The sequence below is a fragment of the Bactrocera tryoni genome, chromosome 5, assembly GCF_016617805.1.
Source record: "Bactrocera tryoni isolate S06 chromosome 5, CSIRO_BtryS06_freeze2, whole genome shotgun sequence".
Lineage (NCBI taxonomy): Eukaryota > Metazoa > Arthropoda > Insecta > Diptera > Tephritidae > Bactrocera > Bactrocera tryoni.
The window spans coordinates 22,519,560-22,542,661 of record NC_052503.1 but is presented as its reverse complement, the minus strand read 5'-3'; the positions used below and the strand labels follow the sequence as shown (position 1 = coordinate 22,542,661).

The 23,102-nt window shown below is 35.1% G+C and overlaps 1 long non-coding RNA gene across 1 annotated transcript in view; it reads right to left on the bottom strand.

The window, feature by feature from the left end:
- Window positions 1–23,102, bottom strand: part of LOC120778710 — a 163,371-nt gene that overhangs the window by 30,431 nt on the left and 109,838 nt on the right. The window contains exon 6 of the long non-coding RNA XR_005705575.1: window positions 8,687–8,769. This is a non-coding gene — a long non-coding RNA (uncharacterized LOC120778710). The remainder of the gene's footprint in view (window positions 1–8,686; window positions 8,770–23,102) is intronic.

The window sequence follows — 23,102 nt, the reverse complement described above, 5'->3', positions numbered from 1 at the left end:
TTGACGCGCCCATAATGTTTTAATAAGCATATATGAATGTATGGTATATACAAGTATGTAAATAGCAGTTATATTCGATTATATTTGTTGCTGTAGACACATACTCAAACGCATCTGTATGAATGCATAAATGCGTCCGGCGCGGTTTTTATAGTAAACTTCGATTTTCTACTAACATATATATGTACATAAATGCATTATTGGTTTGGTGGCTTACCACCTGACCAAATTTGAAACGGACTGAGACAGTTAGACCGTGTGCAAAAACCAAATCGATATCTATTTTCACATAGATTAATATCACTTATGGATCAACTCAGCCATTTTGGTTAAAGTTTTGGTTAATGTTTTGGTTAAAGTTTTGGTTAGTGTTTTGGTTAATGTTTTGGTTAATGTTTCGGTTAATGTTTTGGTTAATGTTTTGGATAAAGTTTTGGTTAATGTTGTGGTTAATGTTGTGATTACTATTTTGATAAATGTTTTGATTAAAGTTTCAGTTAATGTTGGTTAATGTTTCGGTTAATGTTTTGGTTTATGTTGTGGTTAATGTTGTGATTACTATTTTGATAAATATTTTGATTAAAGTTTCAGTTAATGTTGGCTAATGTTTCGGTTAATGTTTTGGGTGTGAAGTGTGTCAATGCGGAACCGGTACCAATTAGAACTCACTGAATCAAAAAAGTCGTCGAGTAGCGGTCGCAAAAGAGATGCTTGACAAAGTACCTGAAGACCCAACTTTCACCAAACGCATCATTTCTAATGACTTGATGGATCCACACTCCGGCTTTTGATACTTACCCCTACTGAATACCAAAAAAAAAATAAAAATGACGGGATGGATATGACGTCGAAACTGTCAAAAAACCTGACGAATGATTTCGATTATGGTTCAAAAATGAAACGAAACCAAAAACCAACATTCGAAGGACATCCTAGCAGAGGCTTACAACAAGTATATGGATAACTGATACTTGGATTGCTTTTTTTGGCTCAGGTGATCAGGTATTTTGTAGGTGATAATACAAGTTTATTCTAAAATACATGAAAATGAAGTTTTTTAGCAGTCCGGTTCAGACTTGATCAGAGGGTATATGTTGAAATTGTTCACGCTGATGCGAGTATATATGTATGATCTGCTTTAGATGAAGAACAGACTTAATATTTTGATCATAACTTCTAAATAAGTGTCAAACGTGTAGATTGAAACTATCTATCAAGCTTCACCTGCTCATTCAAGAACCTTTCACAACAAATATATGTATGTAGATCTCGCCACGATCCGCCCTTGAATCAATGACTCAACTCTGTATAGACATGCGCAAAAATCACACAGCTGAGGTAAAATCATGTTTCAGGCATTAAATAAAAAAGTGTTAAATTTAGTTCAGATGGAAACCATAACCTCCAACAACAAATTATTCACAGAGATATGTAGAACAAGAAACTTTTATCTTAATACTTGAGGAAACATCGCAAGAAGAATTTTGTGAACATTTGAGCCTGTCTAGTACCGTTATGATAATGATTATGAGGATTTTGACCTTGAAACAGGTGCAACGGGCTTGCTTGCTGGGGGTTACGGGCTCAATGAAAATCACTTCAACAAAGGTTCTGAAGGTTATCCTCGACATCCGGCTAATATACATATATACATTCAAGTGCAATGCTCACGGTCAGCGAACTCATGATTTTAGAATACTGGAGCCAGGTTAGTCGTCACTACAGGCAAGATATCATACTCGACCTTGTTAATGAACTCGGCCGACAATGCGACCGAGAAAAGGAGACCTACAAGGAACTAAACACATCGATTTCATTCCTCAGAAAAGAAGATCGGGTCAGTTTGGGTTCCGTGAACGACAGTTCCAACTTTTAGCAGGTAACTCAGTTAATATCATCTGGATACCCGGTCATATAGAAATAGGAGGAAATGAAAAGGCAAAGAAATATTAAAAGCCAGCTTGGCCCGCTCGAAGGCAACTGGAGGCACCATTCCCCTAGGCTTCTCCAAGCAATTCAGCTCTTTCAAGGGTTGTGTGAAGCAGTGGATCCTAGAGGAAGAACTTAAGTCTTGGAGCATAAGCTATGCGGCACACCACAAAGCTACTTGAGAGTAGTGTTGATGGTGGACAGATCAAAAAGCTTCTACTCCGTGGCAAATGTCAGCTTAGCAGCATTGTACTCTTATGATCCCACCTTAAGAATATGGAAAAAATGGATTCAATGGAATACAGCACATGCGCGTAGGTTGATGAGACATTATCTATGCGAAAGCCCAGCCTTCAACCGGATGAGCTGCATATTCCATGGCTCTAAATACTCCAACTTAACGTTTTCTGAGTTCTTGGGTAAGGCTTAAATCGGTTACCACACGGGAGCACAATGGGCCTAATGATGACTTAAGTGCGACTTATCTGGACTTCGTAAGACAGAAAACCATCTTTTTTTCGTTTTTTTTTAACATATTTGAAACATAATCTTTAGACATGGTTTTTAAAAACCTTTTCAGGGAAGACACTGAACTTTTCGGCTCCAATTTATCAGCTCTTCTGCGTCCAGAGTTTCTAAGAAAATACATTACTAATCTTTCAAAGTAGAGTGTCCTCGAAAAATATATGAAATATGAAGTCAGCAAAGCACCCAAGTTCACTCCCAGCTGTACAATTTCTCAAACCCATTTTTTACGAAGTTATTAAAGACGAATGACATAGAGTTCTAGTAATGGATTGGTACTCAAGTGCGGAACTACAGCCACACAAACACATATACGAACTAAAATAAACGTAACTGGTCAAATATGACAACTAATTCCATAAATATTTGTAAAAACATCCAAAGGTACATATACATATGAACGAACATTCACCCAAACTCATATATTATTCAGCGACTCTTATGGGTTTATTAATAAACAAAATACAACACTGTGTGTACAATTGGCGTGTATATAATGCGCTGGAGACGCGCTTATTGTCCGCGCTCATTTATTCATTGTAAGCGGCTTCAATCAACCAAATGACTAGCTTTCCAATCCATTATGTTTGCCAACCGCCCCCTTTTTGGGCCCTTGCTGGTCGGTTGTATGTGGTGCTCTGTGGGACATTTAACATATTAGAGCATTTATTTCGGACATGTGGAGGAGTAGGCAGAGTCGCTTATTGCAGCTATGCTACTCGTGGACTGAAACAGTTTTCTATTACGTTCACATAGCGCTGTGTCTAGAAAAGAGGGACTCCACGTATATTCAATAAATTCATAATATTCGCTTACTTAAGCATAATTGGGCACTTTTGAGGGTTTTAAAGTTGTATTTGTGGTAAATATTTACCTTTTTGAAGGGAAACTTCAATTAGTAAAGTAAGTAAAAATATTTATAAACTTGTTTATTAAATGTAGAAGACCTTGAGAAGGTCTTCGTTCGAGGCTAAGGCTATAATACTTAAAGTTGCGGCTTTTCGATAGCCTTTCAGAATCGAAATCGCAATTCAAAGACTTATGTAGTAACATTGTCTTCGTGAATTTTGAACAAAGAAAACAGATGACAGTAAAAGGAAGGCTTCAGAAAAGAAGAATATTATCTCAAGCTTGTGGGTACTTTATTCCTTTAACCTTCGTTTTAAGGATACCATTTTTTTATATCAAGAACGCTTAATTATGTATGACCATAATCTTAAAATTGAGAGTATTAGGTCACCACTTGCTCTATGAATCGAGATTATCTATTCGGATATAAGAAACTTGCGTAGAAGTACGGTTAAGTTTAAGTAATGCACCTTAGCCTCGCTATCAACAGAATGTGAACGGATTCGCTCTCTTTGTGCGTTCTACTACTGGAATGCCGGGCTTCACTTAAGCTTGGCCAGCGTTGGGCTACCATTAGTGGGATCCTCTTCGCCCAAAGTTGATTGCAAGTAGTCTAAGAAGCTCTTCGCCCTCACTAAGGTTAAGATTGCCCTGAGGAAATAAGGGGTTCCAACTAGTAAGGTTTAAAATCTTATAGAATGCCAGTATAGAAGCGGCTTGAAAGAAGAAAAAATAACCACTGCTTCTTTCTTGTTTGTGCCGCCTTTTCGAGATCAAATCGAAAATACTTGGAAATTCAAAACTTTCGAACATTATTACAACTGATGACACCTGATTACTGGTTCGATATATTCCGACTGTAGGAGTGCATATATGAAGTAGTCGAAATGCGATTTCAATCTTGAGGATCAGCCATTGAACTTAAACTAAAAGTTTTTAAAACTCATGATATGAACAAAGCTCCATCAACGCTTCAACGGTATTTTGAACTATGAGACCCAATATCTGTTTTAAAGAAGTATTGTTGAGTTTTTATATCTGAACATGTTGGAGAAACTGCTTGAGATTTGCATCAAAAGAGATTGTTACCGACGAAAACATCAAAGAAGTTTACAAACTAGTTCTGGATGATCGATAATGATTTCGGAGCGACCGTGGATGAAACATTGCTCAATAATTTCACTCCGAAGTCCAAATCGATAGTCATCCGAGTGGACTGCACATGATGAATCCGCTACAAAGCGTGGATAACCACCAGAATCGGTTGATCGGGTTATGGCGTTTGTATTTTCGGATGCGCTTAGAATAATTTTCATTGACTGCCTTTAAAGAGGAAGGACCATCAACAGCGTTTACATAGTTTTCCGCCGACAGTCGAGTCTTAGTAACCGGAAAGAACCCGGATTTTTATCCAACCAAGAACTGTCAACTCGGCACCATCCTTCGAAATTACTTCAGGAATGTTTTATGCCGCTACAACAACGACGTTGCATAGCTTTATTGAACCATTCGAAGTACGAAATCGCCGAACTTGAAGAACAATAAAGCACTGTTTCACTAAGGCAATGCACCGTGTCAGGAATCAATGAAAACGTTGGCAAAAATCCACGAATTGCGTTTCGAATTGCTTTCGCATCCAACGTATTCTCCAGATCTGGCGCCCAGCGACAATTTCCTGTTCTCAGATCTCAAAAGTATACTGGCTGCGAAGAAAGTTTCGTCGAATGAAGAGGTGATCACCGAAACTGAGTTGTATTTGTAGCAGAGAACCAATCGTACTACAAAAATGATATCGGAAAGTGGGAAAAAGTTGCTCAAAACAAGTCTTAACTGTACTTAGACAGCTTTCACTCTCGGAAAATGTTATAAAAAAAAATACCACAAATTCCAAAATTTATATAAAAATATATTTCCCACATTTTTTTCGCATGAAGTCACTAATGAAATATGTCTAAATTGAATATAAATAGATATAACACTTAGCCAAAGAATAAACTGAAAACTGAGGAATCGACAACCAACAAACAACCAGACATGAGTACATAGGAACACGAGCAAACATCTGTATACATATGTACGTATGTCTGTATACAGAAGCTATTGCCAAAATGATGAAAGCGATAAGCGATGAAGGAAGTTGATAACACCAACTGACCATTAGACATGCCGTCAATCAGTCACTTAGTCATTAGCGAGCGCGTAAAGCACGGCTAAAAATGCTGAATGTGCCAAACGTGAGCCCACTTCGACTGCCGCCGATTGTGTTTGAGTGCATATGTATGTGGTGTGTGTGTGTGTGCGGTCGTAAAGTGAACGCAAACATTTCAGCACATGCCATTAAATTAATTTCAACAAAAATTGCATAATTGCAAAACAAACAACGAAACCCAAACAACACACAAATGCACGAAAGAACGGCAAGCAAATGCAAGTTGGTACAAGCGCACACACATACATATGTATGTGTGTATATGCGTGGCGGCATTCACATGCGTTGATTTCATTGTAGGCAAATAAAATTGTGGACGTGCACACGTGGGCCACGCCGAAGATTTCTGCGCACATGAACATATAAATTACGTATTTGCATGTGTGTGAGTGTGTGTGTGCGTATACATGTATATACTGCACTTTCGCGCCATGTCGACTGAGCCCCATTCATGATTGTTTTGACCGACAACTGAGGCGAAGTAGGTAGGTAGTATTGGCAGGCGGGTGTGTGGGTGAGCATATACATATGTATGTACATTAGAGCGGGTCGGTTTTTTCTATAGAATTTAAAAAATAGACTTTTTTCAAATTTTTTTTTAGAACTTGGACGACGAAAAAAAAAACTGAAAATTGAATTTTAGCAGACATTTTTACAAAAAAAAAAATTAAAAATTCATTGCAAATTTCGCGAAATTGTTTTCAAATAGTTGTAATCGAAAAAAAATCCTTCGTCTAATTAAATTTAATAATTGTATCTCAAAGACCTGTGAGAAATTTCATGAAGATCAGTTGAGTAGTTCTCAAGAAGTCTTACCAACCGACTTCAAAAACACAATTTCGAGAAAAACGAGTTTAAAGACGGCGCACATAGGCTAGCTAGCCTCGTGCGCACAAGTTCTCAAGGCGATATCTCCGAAACTATTACTCGGATTAACTTTAAAATTTAGTACAATATTCTAGAGATGGTCGAACTTAATAAGATAATAAAAAAATTGATATTTTGGAACCTGTATGCCCACATGACCCCCTTAACAGACTATGGATATAAAAACGGTTTCTGCCTGCTATTTTTAAGGCGAAATTTAAAAATACTGAATAATCGGTTGTAGGGGAGGTATGTGTTATAGTCGTCCCATCTGGCGAACTCCGAAAAATGAACAATAGAATGTAAAAATTCAATTATTTATTAAGTTTTATGCGGATATCTCAGAAAGTGTCGAACAAATTTTTATAAACCCAAACATCGCTGGCTCGAAACCGATTTTAGACCCATAATTTCTTAGGCTAATTTCTTCAAAATGATATCTAGCACATTTCTTGCATATGAAATTTTTCCATTTTTTTTGGCGCCCTGTAAATCGACCCGCTCTAATATATGTACATATATACCGGCAAACATACCAATACATATAGCAATGCTTCCATACACATATATGTACTCTATATCCACACACTCCACCATTTCCATACATGCTTCCTTCAACATTGGCATCCATCCATTCCACCTCCTCGAAATTGCAATGAGCGCCCGCCTAACCGCAACGCATCGTCTGCATCCATGAATATCCGAGCGATGCAAAGTGTCTGCAGGCTGCAAATTCACGACTTCCCAGCGTTGCCATTCACAAGCAGCAAAGTTGAAAGTAAAAAATTCGCAATTGCATGCCACTTTTACACACACAATTACATGCACATATATGTACAACAACCACAGGCGTGTGAGCGACCGAGCACGTGTGTACGTTTGCATGTATGTATGTATGTATTTGGGCTGGTAGTTAAGCGTTGGCAGCGCTTTTTCGCTGTCAATCACTGTCAGTGTGAAGCTAAGCCATAAACAATATCGGATTTCTTGGCACAGAATACTAATTAAATAACACAAAAATAAATAAGATCCAACTGACAAGATAAGCAGAAGTAAGTGAGCACTACAACTGTATACCATATACATACATACATACATATGTATGTATTATATGTATGTATGTGTGCATTTGTGGTTGGATTTGTGGCAGCGGAAACATTCAGCAGTTATCCAACAAGCCAAGAGCAACATGTGAATGTGCCACTAAATTTTTTACAATATTTATATGCCACATATCTAAAGACAAGCAAAGCGCTCGAGGAGTTGTGAAAAATATGCCGACTTTAACGAAGAAAGTTCAAAATTTCTTCACAGTTATCTCTACTCAAATAGTACTAAATCTAGCGGAGTTTTATAGTCAGTATTACCCTTCGGTCACTTAAGCGAAGCCTCTGGAAAAATGGAAGGTGCAGTGAGCTTTTTCACGGATCTATCAAAGCTAAAGAGAAAGGTCGAATGTTACGTCTTCTGTCGAGAGTTCTCCAGCGCTCTAGCTTTAGACTACCCGACCACTGCAGCTTCAAACGAAAATGGCTGCCATCACGCTACAAAATGCAGCTTCCCTCAAACAGGTGCGACTTCACATCGATAGCAGAGCTACAGTAAGCACACAAAACTAGTGAATCAGTGCTTGGATGCCGGGTCATAGCGTAATAGTTGGAAACTGCAAAACCGATGAGCTTTCTGAGTGGGATTTCATCAGATTGGCAACGGGTCCGGTCTTGGACTCTTGTGTTGCATGAATGGACTCCCTGTGAGCTTGAGAAGCACTAAACAACAACAAAATCTTGTGCAGCTGCGAAATTGTACTGGCCGAAAGTGGTACGCGAGAGGTCCCCTGAACTACTTGGTCCTAGCAAGGTTCATCTCGACTGCCATGACAGGTGTCCTGACTGCGCGCTGACTAATAGGCTCACATGCGCTGAATTTATGTATCGCGTCGGACGTAAATATCCAAAACTGTTTCGAAAGAGGCAAATTGGAGTCATCTAGACACTTTCTACTCAACCATTCAGCTTTTGCCAAATTGAGGTTGAAACAATTCCACAGTCGCACTTACGGCGAATATGACGAAGCGACTGGAATTGATATTAGGTGCCTTAACAAATTTGTGGCAGGCTCAAAATGCGTGGTCGATCTACATTTATAGTAATAAGAGGGTATATATCTAGGAGTTTCGGGAATCACAAATAACCAGCATTCACAGCTGTCCAAATAGGATCATGCTTTACCTTTGGTGCCATGATCAGCTCTACGATCTAACGTAATCTCTTTAAGTTTTTATAATAATCTTTCTATTTTGCTTACCTGATGATCCAAAGAAACTTCTGGATCGATAATAAACGCTCTTAAGTTGCTAGACGTTGATTTATGGATTGTGGGTCCAGATCCTGTAATAGAAACAAAATAAATAATTATAGATGGATACTGAATTAAAATGAATATATGTATGTATATATGTTTTTAAAGTTGTAATTACATAACTAGGGCCTTCAAGGAGTATAGTCCTAGTCATTCTTCCGATTTTCTGATTTCAAAGATGGATATTTTTCGAGAAATTCAAGGTTTCATAAGTGTCAGGGAAGCATTTTATCGTAATTTAAATTTGTTCTCAGTCGTGAGCTCAGTCTGCAATCGCGATCGTCACTACGTCACTACGGTTTTCACTAAGAGATCTTCAAAACTATTGGTATTGATAAAGTGATACTCTTACATATTTGTCGAGTTTATAGCAAAACCGAATACCGATCTTCTAACTCTTCCTTTGTATATTTTAAATTAAATATGAAAGGGTGTGCTTTTGAAAGCTTACCACTGAATGAAAGCTGACTGAATAACTGAATTAATGACAAATCTAAATATTGGCTTTCGGAAAAAACGCTTTCTAAAACCTACGAGATTTTATACGTTTACGACAGGTTGTAAGCTCTCCAAGTTTTACATTTTTTAATATAAAGTTAAAATTGAGCTATTAAAAGTATATGAACAGGTGAAAGCTTTTCTTGCAAAAACATTAAGCAGCTCAAAATGGGGTGTTTTTCTTAGACACAAGCTTTTTATGAGCATTTTGGAATAATCAACTAAATAGTTCATAACATACAATTTAAGATCAAACACTTATATATTTCTGTAAGCTTAAAAGTGACAGAAAAGGTTATTTCAAATTTTTTAAAGTATTTCTTGGAAAGCTTAAGATGAGAGAATAATTTTTAAGCTTTTTAAGATGTTTGTTTAAAAAATGAGGTGTTTATCTGTGTTCTACTCGAAAATATTTAATTTTTTAAAGATTTTGAAGGCTTGAAGCTTTTTTAGGTGTTTAAGCTCTTTAAGCTCCTAAGCTTGTTTTCATAATTTAGCTAGAAAATTAAGGTTTCAATTGTGTTTTGCTGAAAAACATTTTAGAGCATTTAAGATTTCAAAGTTTTTTAAGGGTTTAACCTTTTTAAGGCTTTTAAGCTTTTTTAGGCCTTTAAGCGTTTTTAGGTGTTTAAGCGTTTTAACCTCTAAGCTTTTTCTTATAATTTAGTGTGATTTCCAAGAACTTTAAAAGTTTGAAGTAACCCAAAAAGCTTTGATATTTTTTTTTATTATTTCCTTATTAATTATGCATCCGTGAGCTTCTTGATTGCGCCCCCTGTTTACGCAAACATGGCTCTCAGCACTTATAAGTTTATGTTTCCTCAATGCAAGCGTCTTAAGAGCTTTTACAGTGTTAACATCCAATCTTATGCGAACAAATTGCTGCCTCACAGGCACTTTGCAACAAATTCGATTAGAAAAGTGCAACAGGCGGAAGTTCAACTCACCGGCTGTGTTTAAAATGCGTTAACTAATTTCTTGAAATGGTCAAAACGCACGCAATCGCACGCGTTTGAGAGCAGAAAATTATAATTTTTTGCTTATAAATACTATTTTACATATGTACATACATAAATGTGTCCATATATAAAAGCCACACATATGTATGAAAATATGTATATGCATTTCCATTTTATTTGCTATTAATATATTTGAATTTATGCTGATGAGCGGCAAAGTCGACGGCGCTATGCGGTGGAAGCTGAGAACTGCCAGCGCTTTTCGCATTGCCAGCCGCGAACCGCCAACTGGCAACCGGCAACAGCAAGCAGCTCGCCAGCAGCCAAGAGCCAGCCAACCAACTGCCAACTCAAAGCGATTGCGCGTATGAATTAAGATCGCAGCTTGTCAGATGAAAGATATGCAGGTATTTTCGTAGTTTTGTATGGCCAACCGAGTGCTGGTGGACGCTGCCCAATACACACACACACGCATATATATATACACACATTTATATTTTATGCATACTCGTGCAGCCTTCAGCTGTTGCTGCTGTGTGGGTTGCATTGTATGCTAACAAACACACACCCATACATAGGTATATATGTGAATACCTGTAAACGTGAAAATAAATTCAAATCAAATATGCACACACTCACACACATGCACGCATACATGTCATTTGCTGCGGCTGAAAAGACTCATATGAAATTGAGTTGCAAATGTGGGCAGTGTTGTGCAACAAAATAATGAGCTCCACTGATTTGTATCTGAATTAAATTCAAAAGCATCAACAAACATGCAGACATACGTACGTAACTGTCACGTATATCTGTGCATCTGTGCATATCTAGCGTATCTACAAAGCTGCTGATAGCTGTATAAAGCGTAAAAAATGCTTTTGTTTGGAATTTCCTGCGAAAAAAAGGCAAAAAAATAATCTGTTTGCCTTTTCTGCTCGCGCTTTTTCAGTCGCGCATTGTTATTGTTCTAAGACCGCTGTGCGCTTGAGTGGCATACTATAATTTTGAAGGTTGGTAATTCTATATTATTTAGTGGGTTGAACAAAGAGATATGTTACAACAACAAATGAAATGGTTGTTGTGATATAAAAGTGTTGCATTTATTATTATAATTTGAAAAAAAAAAATTATATTTAAAAAAAATTTAATATTTCGAAAATCTTCAATTTTAAAAATTAAATTTTTCAAAACTTTAAAAATTCAAAACTTCGTAGACTGAAACAAGAAATATGATGTAACTACAAATAGTAGGGTTGGTACCTTCCGTTAATAGTTTAAGTAAAAAATGATATTTAAAAATTTTTTTAAATAAAAAAAAAAAATAAAATTTTTTTATTAAAAAAACTGATATTTAGAATAGTTCTTAATTACATTAATATTACAAAATTAAAAAAAAAGCTAATAATTTTCAAAAAAAAAATTATCTCAGAATTTAAAAATTTCAAAAATTAAGAGATTATAAAGTTTTATAATTAAATTTTAAATTGAAATAGCAAAAATTTTAAATTTAATATATGTATGTATAATAATTTAAACAAAAAAATTTGTAGAAAAATTAGATTAAAATAGACAAATTTTAAAAATTAAGAAATCACAAAGTTTTAATTTTATATTTGGAATTTAAAAAATAAAAAAATGATATTATTAAATTCAAAACGCTGAATTATAAATAGTTTTCAGAAAGTGTCACAATGTCAAAACAAAATTTAATATTGGGTTTTCAAAATGTCAAACATTTTAAAATCACAAAGTTTTAAAATTTAGATATGAAACTTAAAATTTAAATAAATAAACTGAAATTTACTAATTTAAATAAAAATAGTTTTCAAAAATTTCAAAATTAAAAAAATGTAAGTTTAAAAATTTCAAAGTAAGGAAATTATAAATAAGGGAATATAGTGTCGAAGTTTCAAAAATTAAGGTATCAATATTTTTTTTTAATTCAAAAGACTGCATTAGAAAAAGTTTTCAGAAATTTCAAAATTAAAAAAAAATTAAATTTTAAAATTTCAAAAATTAAGAAATCACAAAGTTTCAAAATTTAGAAATTAAATTTAAAACTATAAAAAATTTTATAAAAACTGTGCGACATGCATAAATCAAGTATTTAGTTTTCTAATGTTCAAAAGTGGCCAATAGTTTTCGAAATAACTCAAACTCATTTACATATTTGTTACAAATTAAAAAGTTTATATCTAAATCTCTTCTCTATCTTCATGATGCTATACTTTTAAATATGACATAAATATCATAACAATTTTATTTTTGTATCGGAATTTTCTAACATTTTTTACTGAAAATTTCAATTATTTAAAATACTTTTGAGTTTTTTGTAACCCAAATCACTTGCAAAGGAGTTGGTATTTAATTTTGAAAATATTTTCAAAGAAAGCTTGTATTTGATATGCATATCGCATTAATTTCGGTTTTAGTTTAATGTCTATTTAAATATTTACAAAGGGTGGCAACTGCGTTAACATTTTTGTTTAGGCTCCGACACTAAAATACTTTTTTATAAGTTTCAGTTATGCTATATTCAACTTAACGTCAATTTTTTAATCATTTTTATTTAAAATAAGGTGGCAACTTTAATAAAAAATATTGTTTTGATTCTTATTGTTAAAATACCTTTCCAATGATAGCAATTTAGTCGATTTGTACTAAGCATTTTCATAATTTACCATAACTAATATACATACATATAACATGTGGCAACCTTTTGCTTTTCATAAATCGGTTCTAGTAACAACGCAAATGAACCCACAAATGTAAAACAAAAGCTTATGACATTAGTTCCTTATATAGATACAAAGATAAGATCAGATATGTATTAGAGGTAACCAACTCCGAAACTAGTGGGACTATCCAAATAGTGGTCTTATAGCATTGACAGACGGCAGCGTTAAACCAGATTAATTGCATTTTTCGGGATTAATTCAGGAGTTACCACAGCTAACTCCGTTGCTGAATCCAAAAATAACTCTCAAAATTTTAGGGAGTTTGTGAGATTTTCGTTGGCAACATTGTTAAAAATGGCCAATTTTCATCTATTGAGAATGAAATACAAGCAACCCTGACAGCTGTTTATCAAATTCTCAATATAATATCAATAAAACTTCTATGTTATGATGCAGTTTTAAAAATAATGTGTTGATATGCTTTTGTAATAAAAAATGGTTTGGTAAAAATTGGTCGGCTAACAACCGTAATGTTTATCTTCTATCAATTTTCATGGAAAATATTATAAGAAGGACAATGAGCTATTTATGAGAGTTTCAAACTCGCATAGCTGCTGTCTGTCACCTACAAATTTGGATCTGATTAAGTGCGCAGTTAATCCGGATTAACGCTGCCGTTTGTCAAGGCTATTAGAGAGCCTCTTAAGTTGCTGGTATGAGACTATGAACTTACTTTAATTTAGTCGAAAGAATGTAAATTGTAATGACCGATTTTATAAATCTAAAATTTTCGGTACTCCAGTAGACTTAAAGGGTTTTACCTTCCTGAAATTTTGTTTTTTGAGTCAAATAACGGAAGTTCAGTATCGTCATGTGTATCAGCATTACAGGCCTTTTAAACGTTTATTTAATTTATCACTTTTTCTATTCATTGGTAGCCAAAGATTCCTGTTTCAGATTCAAATAACCATTTTATGTAAATAACCTTTCAAATACATACTTGGAGATAACATTGATAACGGTTTTAGGCTGAAATTTTTCTATATGACTCTACGAGAAGCTTAAAAAATTATCATAATTTGGAGAAGTTCAATTTAATCCCTCATTTCGTATTTTTAAAGACATTTTACTTATATTGCGCACAAAACCTAACCTTAAATTAACGGTATACATATGTACATTCATATATTTACATAAGCTTCTAACTAGCGTGTCACCGTTAGCCTGCGTGCCACTTCTTATACCTATATGTATAAACCCATTCTTGCAACATTTCACATGCGTGCTTTTCCACAAAGTTTTTTCACACAATCTGGCAACATCTAGCGCTTTTAGTGTGCGCCTGCGTGGCAGCAACAGCTCAAATTGTTCTTAGTGCAATGAGATTTATTGTTCTGTTGTTCCTACATGTTGCTGCTGCATGATGTTCGTAACGCTTATTTATTGCGGCAACCTGTTCGGCTGCTCCACTACCGTTCCACACGTTCTGCTAATAATATTCAGTTATTTTTGCGTGTTAATGTGCTGCTGTTGTTGTTTTCCCCTTTTTCGACATTCTGTCACACATTACTTTGCTAATATTGTTGTTGTTTACACTTTTATTATTTTATTATTGTAGTTTCTGTTGCATGCTGCACTTTGTTGGAGTAATTATATGCAGCATATGCCGTTAATTAGCATCAAGTGCAGGCGACGTGTGGATATGCCGTTAGAAGCTGCTCGTTCAGCGATATATTCAAATATAGTATATATTGCTACATATTCAGTTGTCTGAAACGAATTTCAGGTGTGTTCTTTTTTGGTAATGCTGTAACCATATTTAGGAAGCATGCCTTGGAAGCATGTTTCGATGACAGATCACGAGAAGAAACCAGTGATCGGTCGTTTTATTAAAAATCTTTGTATATAATTTGTATTAGCCTCTGCTTTTACGGATCTTTGGGTCTTAGCTCTCACGTCCTACAATAATTTCTTTGGACGGGCATCAAAATATGTAAAAGGAATTCTCTAAAGTATTCCACATTTACACCTTGGATCATTTAAACAATGTAGTTTTTAGTGCTCTTAGACGCTTCCAGTCTTCAACGTTTGTAGTTAGTCTGCCTCTTATAATTTACAGCGCTATCTATGGGCTAGTGGTTAGGTAAGATCTGGAGTAAGTTCTACACGCAAACCAAAATCTCTTTCTTAGTGTTATGAGGTACATACGTGTTATAGAGGATGTAGAAACTATGTATGTTTTGCGATCTTTGAAAGTTCGCCTACCTTGATAGATTAGTCGCATTTTACCCAGCGCTAAGGTCTCAGTATAGTATAGGATAAGTAGTCCATACTTTCATCAAGAAAGCCCATAAAAAATGTTCAATAAATTTCAGTTCAGTAAGCAGTTCAAGTTTTAACTTAAGTTATCTTCGATTATTCTATAGTTTTATCAATATTTCGTACTTCGACATATAATAGGTTCTTATAAAATTGTTTTTGAAGCCATAGTTTTTGAGAATGATAATAGTACAGTTGATCATCAGCAATCAGCAATCAGCAATCATACCCAGATTTAGGTATGACAAGATTATCTAACTTGAAGATTTAGTCCTATCTACGATTTCTAAACTCGTTAGAGAATTCCACCTACAATGTTGTTCATGGAATGAGTATTTATTCTTAATATGGTCTCATCTATGACTATTCAACTCAATTTTGCCAGTTAGACGGAGCTTCAGTCTGAATATTCAGTCTTGTTCTCCAGTTTCGGTCAAAAGTTAAAGTTTAAAAATTTTTAGTTATGAAAATGGCTGAAAGATTCTAACATAAGATACTATCCGTTGCTTTTATTGAAGCGACAGAAATATGTCTGGTTGACAGTCCTTGGCCGGATAAAAATCCGAGTCCGTTCCGGTTACGTAAAGCCGACTATCGTGCGAACTGAAGATAACTTTGTATACTTTGAATAAGATACTATTCGTCGAGTTCAGTGCTGAAGTCTTTGAGGAGAGTGCAACTTAACCAGGTCTCTTCACAATATTACTGTTGATACCGGAGTATGATGCTTTCTGACCATGTGTATTGGAAGGTAAAATTTCCAAATTAAGAACCGCCTTCAAGATCGAGATGAAAATATTTACAGAATACGCGCGTTTCTGCTGCCGCTCTCACCAATTACACCTTGCGCTTCGTTTGCTTAGCAGCCGCGCGTTTTTATTATTCCCACATTTGTTGTAGCTTGTTGCATGCCACAAATATTAAGTTTATTTCTCGCACATACATACATATACATAGATATATCTTTGAATACTCTATGTATTTGTTGTTTTTGCTCGCATTTTTAGTTTGAATTTTGCAATTGCGCGCAGTGAACGCACCCATGGCGCTTGGCTCTTCATAGCATAAGCGCAGAAGAACAAGTGCCTGCCTGCCTCGGTGAAGATTTGCCAGCTTCACAGCATACATAGAAGTTAGCGCAAGTATTTTTTTTAATTTTAATATTTTTTTTTATTTTTTAAATATTTTAAAATCTTTTTTGTATTTTCTTTTTGGATTTATCAATTGTTTTTCAAATTAAATTCTTTTAGCAATTTTTAACTATTTTTTCATTTTTTTTATATTTTCGCCTTCGCTTCAGCTTTGGCCTTCCAATTGATATTTTTAATCAGATTGTGTCCGCTTTGCGCTCACTTCTAACAGTGCGTTGGCTGCCTGTTGTCTCTACTGTTGTTCTTGTTGGCATTACTATTATTGTGGCAAGTGAATGGCAAGCGCTGCAGCAAGTGGCAAGTGCCGCAATCACTTCACATTCATAATAAGCCGCCCGTGTCTTCCATTGCAATGAATGCCAAGCATTTTGGCTAAAGTTGCTTCGAATCTTCTTCGCATCAAGCGTTTTCAGCTGGCATTTTTAATTTTATTTATTATTTTTTTTTATTTTTAATCTTTTAATGTTTTTGTTGTTGCCTTCATTTTGCATTTAACTAAATGCTATATTTACATTAATCGGCCTGGTGTGCATTCACTTTTTGTTAGCTCAGAACGAACGACAAGTTACGCGATCGGACTAGTGGCAACAATAACAACAACAAATAATCACAAATAACAAAAAGCAAGAAATTAATTGTTGCTCGCAGGCGGGCAGATGTTGTGGGCGCTTAGTGGCGGCTGTGTTGCACTCATTTGCCAGCTGCCACAATGCATGTTGCCACATCACAGCGCACGTCCGCGTTAATTTTTATTATAAATGCATATATATACATAAATACACGTATATATTTATAGTAGTATATACTTATATATTTATGTGTGTGTATTTTATTATTTTCCAAATGGAAGCACTCAATTTAATGTCATTGCTGGTGCAATTCTATGTCAATTCTCACCATACTTAAAACGAAAAAAAATTGAAAAAAAATATATATTTATTTATTGAAGTGATGCCAGCTGAGTTTCTAAATTTCGCTTTCAAATTTTATTTATTTATTTTTTTAATTGTTCTTCATTACTTAGACCCATGCTGAGGCCTTTGTAAATTGTAAAAAGTGGAAACTCATCCAGTTAGAGGTACTTCTTTCAATAGCATTTTTTTGACAGATCACATGTGTGTCCTAAATTGAAAGCGTACAAAATGCCGCTTTTGCAAGAACTGAAGCCGTTCGACCCGCCCAACGACAACGTATCGCTCTATGGGTTCTTGAAAAGTTCCAAGAAGATACGATATTTTCGAATCATATTTTTTTCGGCGATTAGGCCCATTTCTGACTCAATGGGTATGTAAACAAGCAAAATTGCCACATTTGGGACAAAAAGGAACCTGAAGAGATTCAAGAGCTGACATAAAAAATAACGGTTTGGTGCGGATTTTAAGCCGTTGGAATCATCGGTCTATATTCCTTCAAAAATGATGCCGGTGAGAACGCAACCGTCAATGGCGACCGTTACCACGCCATAATAACTGACTATTTGATGCCTGAAATTGTTGCACGTGATCTCGGCGACACTTGGTTTCAACAAGACGGCGCCACTTCCCACAAATCGCATCAATCAATGGTTTTAATTAGAGAACACTACGGTGTGCGGATAATGTCACGTTTTGAGCCAGTCGATTGGCCACCAATATCATGTGATTTCACACCATTTGATTCTTTGCTTTGGGGATATGTAAAGTTTAAAGTCCATGCGAACAATCCGGTTTAGATTCAGGCCTTGGAGCAAGATATCAAGCATGTCAATCGCCAGTCACCAGTCGAAATGCTTAAACGAGTCATTGAAAATTGGACTCAATGGATGGATTATCTGAGGCATAGCCGCGGCCAACATTTGAAAAAGATAATCTTCAAAAAATAAATACCAAAGAATATTCTTTCGAATGATAATAAACATTCCCGAATAAATTTGAAGTTTCTGTAGGTTTTTCCACCTCGAAATAGATCACCCTTAACATGCTTATGTATGAATATAAGTGATCAGTTTGACGAGATGAGTCGATTTGGTCTGCAGCTACCCGTATTAGTACCGCAGTTTAGAGTTGCCAATCTGAAATTCTGCACACCTCCTTTTCTCCTCAAAACGCCGCTTATTTGGCGGAATCAGCGATATGGGAGCAGTATAAAATGTAGGCGTATTTGATTCTAATCAATCAGAATAAAATCTAAATATGGAAAACTGTCTTATTTAACAAGATATCTTAACGAATAATAGCAAATAGCTGTCATACAAACTGAACGATCGGAATTATGATATGGAGCTTTTTATACCCTTTTTATGCTATAAAAAATGCACCTATAAATGGTATTAGAGCTTCGGCGCAGTGGAATTTAACGATTTTTGCTCTCTTATTGATATTAACACATTAGAAACGCCTTGTTAGCATAGAAATCAGAAACAGAGAACTGAATCTATAAACTTGTGCTGTTTTGTTAGCTTTTTATGGCAATTTATTGCATGACAACTGTCAATTTGCGCTTTTCCCTGTCATTAGAATGAAATGAGTGGATAATTTAGAAAAACTCATATACACATACCATATGTATTTTGCATATCTCTATGTGATCTATGTGAAATCTGAAATCGGCAATGGCAAAATGGCTCAAATGCTTATTGTTGGTGGGCCAATCACATTAGTGCGGCAATTCGCAGAGAGTTAATTTCAATTGGCAGTCAATTGCCAGGCCATTATCCGATGTTGCGCGCATAATTGCCATTCCCAGTTGTGCATAGTTGTATTTTATACATAAATATCCACATATGTATGTACATACAAGCATATGTCAGGGCATTGTAATAGCTATAACAAATAACAACTACGAAAATAATGCCGCAAATAACAACAGCAACAACATAATTTCACATAAGTGCTGTGGCCAGCGGTGAACCAGTGATTTGTGCTCATATTGACAGTTGTGGCAATGTAGGAGGTGTACTATATATATACATTTATGTATGCATATGTAGCAAGTACACTTATAAACATATATATATGTATGTATACATATATACATACGCACATACGTTAAATTCTTTTACTTTACCATCAATTTAATTTATTGTATGCAATCAACATTTTGACTTCCAATCCAATATATAAATGATTCGTAAATTCATAGGTATGTATTTGTATGTGAGTATGTTTGCATATATGTAAGTATGTAAGTATGTAGAATATGTACACATGCTGACATTCACCGACTCAGACAGATGTGTAATAGATGAGTTGGAAAGTAAAATAACATACTCAGTGCCTATATAAATGAAATAAATGAGCTTTAATATTCAGGCATACATACACACATACAAAAATATAAATACATACATATATATGAACATAACGTTGTAAATACAATGGCAAATTGCAACTGCTAGTCAAATTATCAAACAGCAAGCCGACGAAACCCAATCAACATTTAAATTTGACTCGAATTTACTTTTGAGTTGAGAATTAACAGATCGCTCGAGCCTCAAGTGATGCTTCTCAACAGTAACTCGACTGAAGAATGATAGCCGACCGGACTTCGGACGCAACTAACTTCCGACAGGCACTGACCGCCATTCACAGTGGAGCTATCAACACATTCACCGACTCGCTTACAGTGAATGGCGTTCTTGGTGTCAAATCACCACCCATCGCTGACTAAAAGCCCGAGTTGCTTCGTTCTGGATACTGTAGGAGGTTAAACTCCAAATTATCCAGAATAGACCCAGACATATCCAATATATGTTCTGCATGCAATGAGTCTCCGCATGACACTGGCCACCTCTTTGCATGCCCTGCCAACCCTACTCATCTAACACCCCTTTCCCTATGGTCCGACCCCGTCGAAACAGCACGTTTCCTGGGCCTCCCGCTAGATGACGTCGATGACAACATGGATAACCCTTGCCATCCTAACGGGGTTTGATACTCCGTTAAGACAACAATAGTTTTCCTAACAACAAAAGTTTTTTGAGCGGAGATAAAAATTTTCTCAACTTGAAGAAGCCATTACAGTCAACGTGAGAAAAATATTATTCTATAATTCTCAACTCGAGAAAACTATTATTCTCAAGTCGAGAAACCTGCAATTCTCAACTTGAGGAAAATATAATTTTAAACGCGAAAATACTATAATTCTCAATTTGAATTCTAATCCGATTCTCGTTGGACTTGCGTCTATTCGAGAAATTTCTTAAAAATGTTATATCGATTACTATAAGCTTCTTAAAAATTTCAAAAATATTTTCTGCATGTTTATTGGGTATAAAACAGAAATAATAAATATTTAAGTATTCGTTTGTAATTCAACAAATGTAAGTGCGCTCTGTCAAGCTCCAAAAGCAAATGGCAACAAGTGCATGTAATGGCTGTTAAATCGACAGACTGGCAGGCAGACAACCAGACGCAGATCAGCAATGGCTGCAGGCAGTAAGTCAGCGACACGATTATTGTTACTCGCACACACACATATACAAACATAAGCAGTTGTGTAATTATACATATATACACACACAGACAAATAACTTCTAAAATTATGAATTTCGTTTTAAGGGCACAAATAGTTGGGAATTTTCGCAAAATATGTCCGCCTTATATGTTCTCAATTGTCTGTTTGTCCATACGCTGTAGTTGGCACGGCATGGTAATCCAATGGTTTCACTGTCAGATAACAAAGCAATAATTGTTTGTCAACATTCGTTTAGTGAGCGGTTGTGCGGTTTGGCATGCGAAAATTTTATCAACTTTCGGTTAAAATACAGGATAGTTACATATACGAATATTAGGTTGGTACTTAAATGTATGGACAAAAATTAGGTGCAAAGTTTGAGATTTAAGCTACGAGGCTGAAGGAATTGAGAGCATGTACATGTACGTACATGTTTTAGTTAGTTCATGTTAGTTTTCTATATACTGTAATCAATTCTTCTGCATTGCGAAAGCTCGGCTTGAAGTGTGTAATTTGGATACTAATACCGATTACATGTGAGCTTCAGGCACAGAAAGCACAGATGCTATAAAAATTTTGAAATCACTGACTTTACTTTAACAAAAATTAAAAACCATATAAAATAGATGATAAATTTTTTTTAAGAGTGTTGCCACCTATTTAAAACTTTCTTAATATAAAATATTTTATATAAGCAATCTTACAATATATGTAGATATCAATACAAAGATATATATGTATGTATGTAGAGGAGTTGGTTTATAGTTGACAATCGAGCGGCGTTGCCACCTGAAAAATTTTTTTAGCTAATTAAATTAAAAATAAAATTAAATATTTCAATAGTGGTTGGTTGATAAAGAATTGCTGTTAGCTACATTTTTGAGTAGGGTTGCCACCTGTTTAAATATTTAGTACAGTGAAATGTTTAATATAAGTAAGTGTTCTTGAAATATGAATACCAAACTAAAAAATATAAGCATTTTTAAAATATGGATGTCAGACTAAAAATATCTAACAAGGTTTCCAGGTGAAATTATACTCGAGAAGCGTTGCCACTTGACTAAAATTTCTGATTTGAACAAATTTTATAGAAAATTAAAAAGTTATATATTTGTGGACTTACCAAGGAGTGATGTTAAACATACTTTTGTGCGGGGTTGCCACCTATTTCAATATTTAGTACAGTGCAATGTTCAATATAAGTATTCTTAAAATGTCGATGTCAGACTAAAAATACATTGCAAGGTTTCCAGGTGAAATTAGTCTCGAGAAGAGTTGCCACCCGACTAAAATTTGCGATTTCAACAAATTTTATAGAAGATAAAAAAATTGTATATAAGCAGGCTTACTGAGGATTGCTTTTAAAAATACTTTTAAACAGGGTTGCCACCTATTTTATAATATATAACGAAAAAAAATATGTTCCAAATAATAGTATTGTAAAATGGTTATAAAAGCAATGTCTTTGATACATATTTGCCACACAGAAATAAATTTGTAATTTAAAATCACTCGATTTTGGCCAGTTAGGAGCAAATGTTCTCTAATCTATCAAACTTCATGATTTTTAGGTTAACTTGGTTTAGTAACAATAATATTTATCCGTGTTAGGATTTCAACTCATATCATAAAAAAATATTTTCACTTTACCAAAACTTTCCAACCCTTCGGCTACCGCTATCACCTCACCTTAACAAGTCTTTGCTGAATTTGGTTCATTCATATTATTTCAAAAATCATTTGGTACGTTAGTTCTAACTCGCCTTTCATTGCATAAAAAACTAAGCAAATGATGACACCGGTTTCTTATTTTTGTTTTCCGAACCTTAAACCTATAATTTTCGGTTCAATATGAGCCGACCTTCTCTTGGCCGTGTTAAGCCAACTAAAACAAGCAGAAGAACTTCAAATTCAGTTAAGCCACAACGCGAAGTTGTCAGCCAAACCCCAACCAGATTCATGTCAAATCGTGTCACGTGAGTTGTCATGCATGTGTCATTTGATGAGTGTTTTCCTTTTTAACGTTTTTCCTCTCACATGCAACATTATGCTAACTATTTAAGCAGGGAAACATTTTTGCGGTTACAAATTTCTTCGGCTGGAAAAAAATTCGGAAAATTTAAGACCAAAATACGTAAATTAGAAAAAAAAAAATAAAATATATGTATGAATATTAAATTTAAAGAAGCGGCAAACATGCAAAGGTAAAACGAAAATGCCACACAAAATTTCAACAAAAACGTTAGAAGCCAACATGGAATGCCCCGAAAGCGCCAGGGTGGCAGCGAACAAGAATATCATGCATTCAATATGTGCGTGG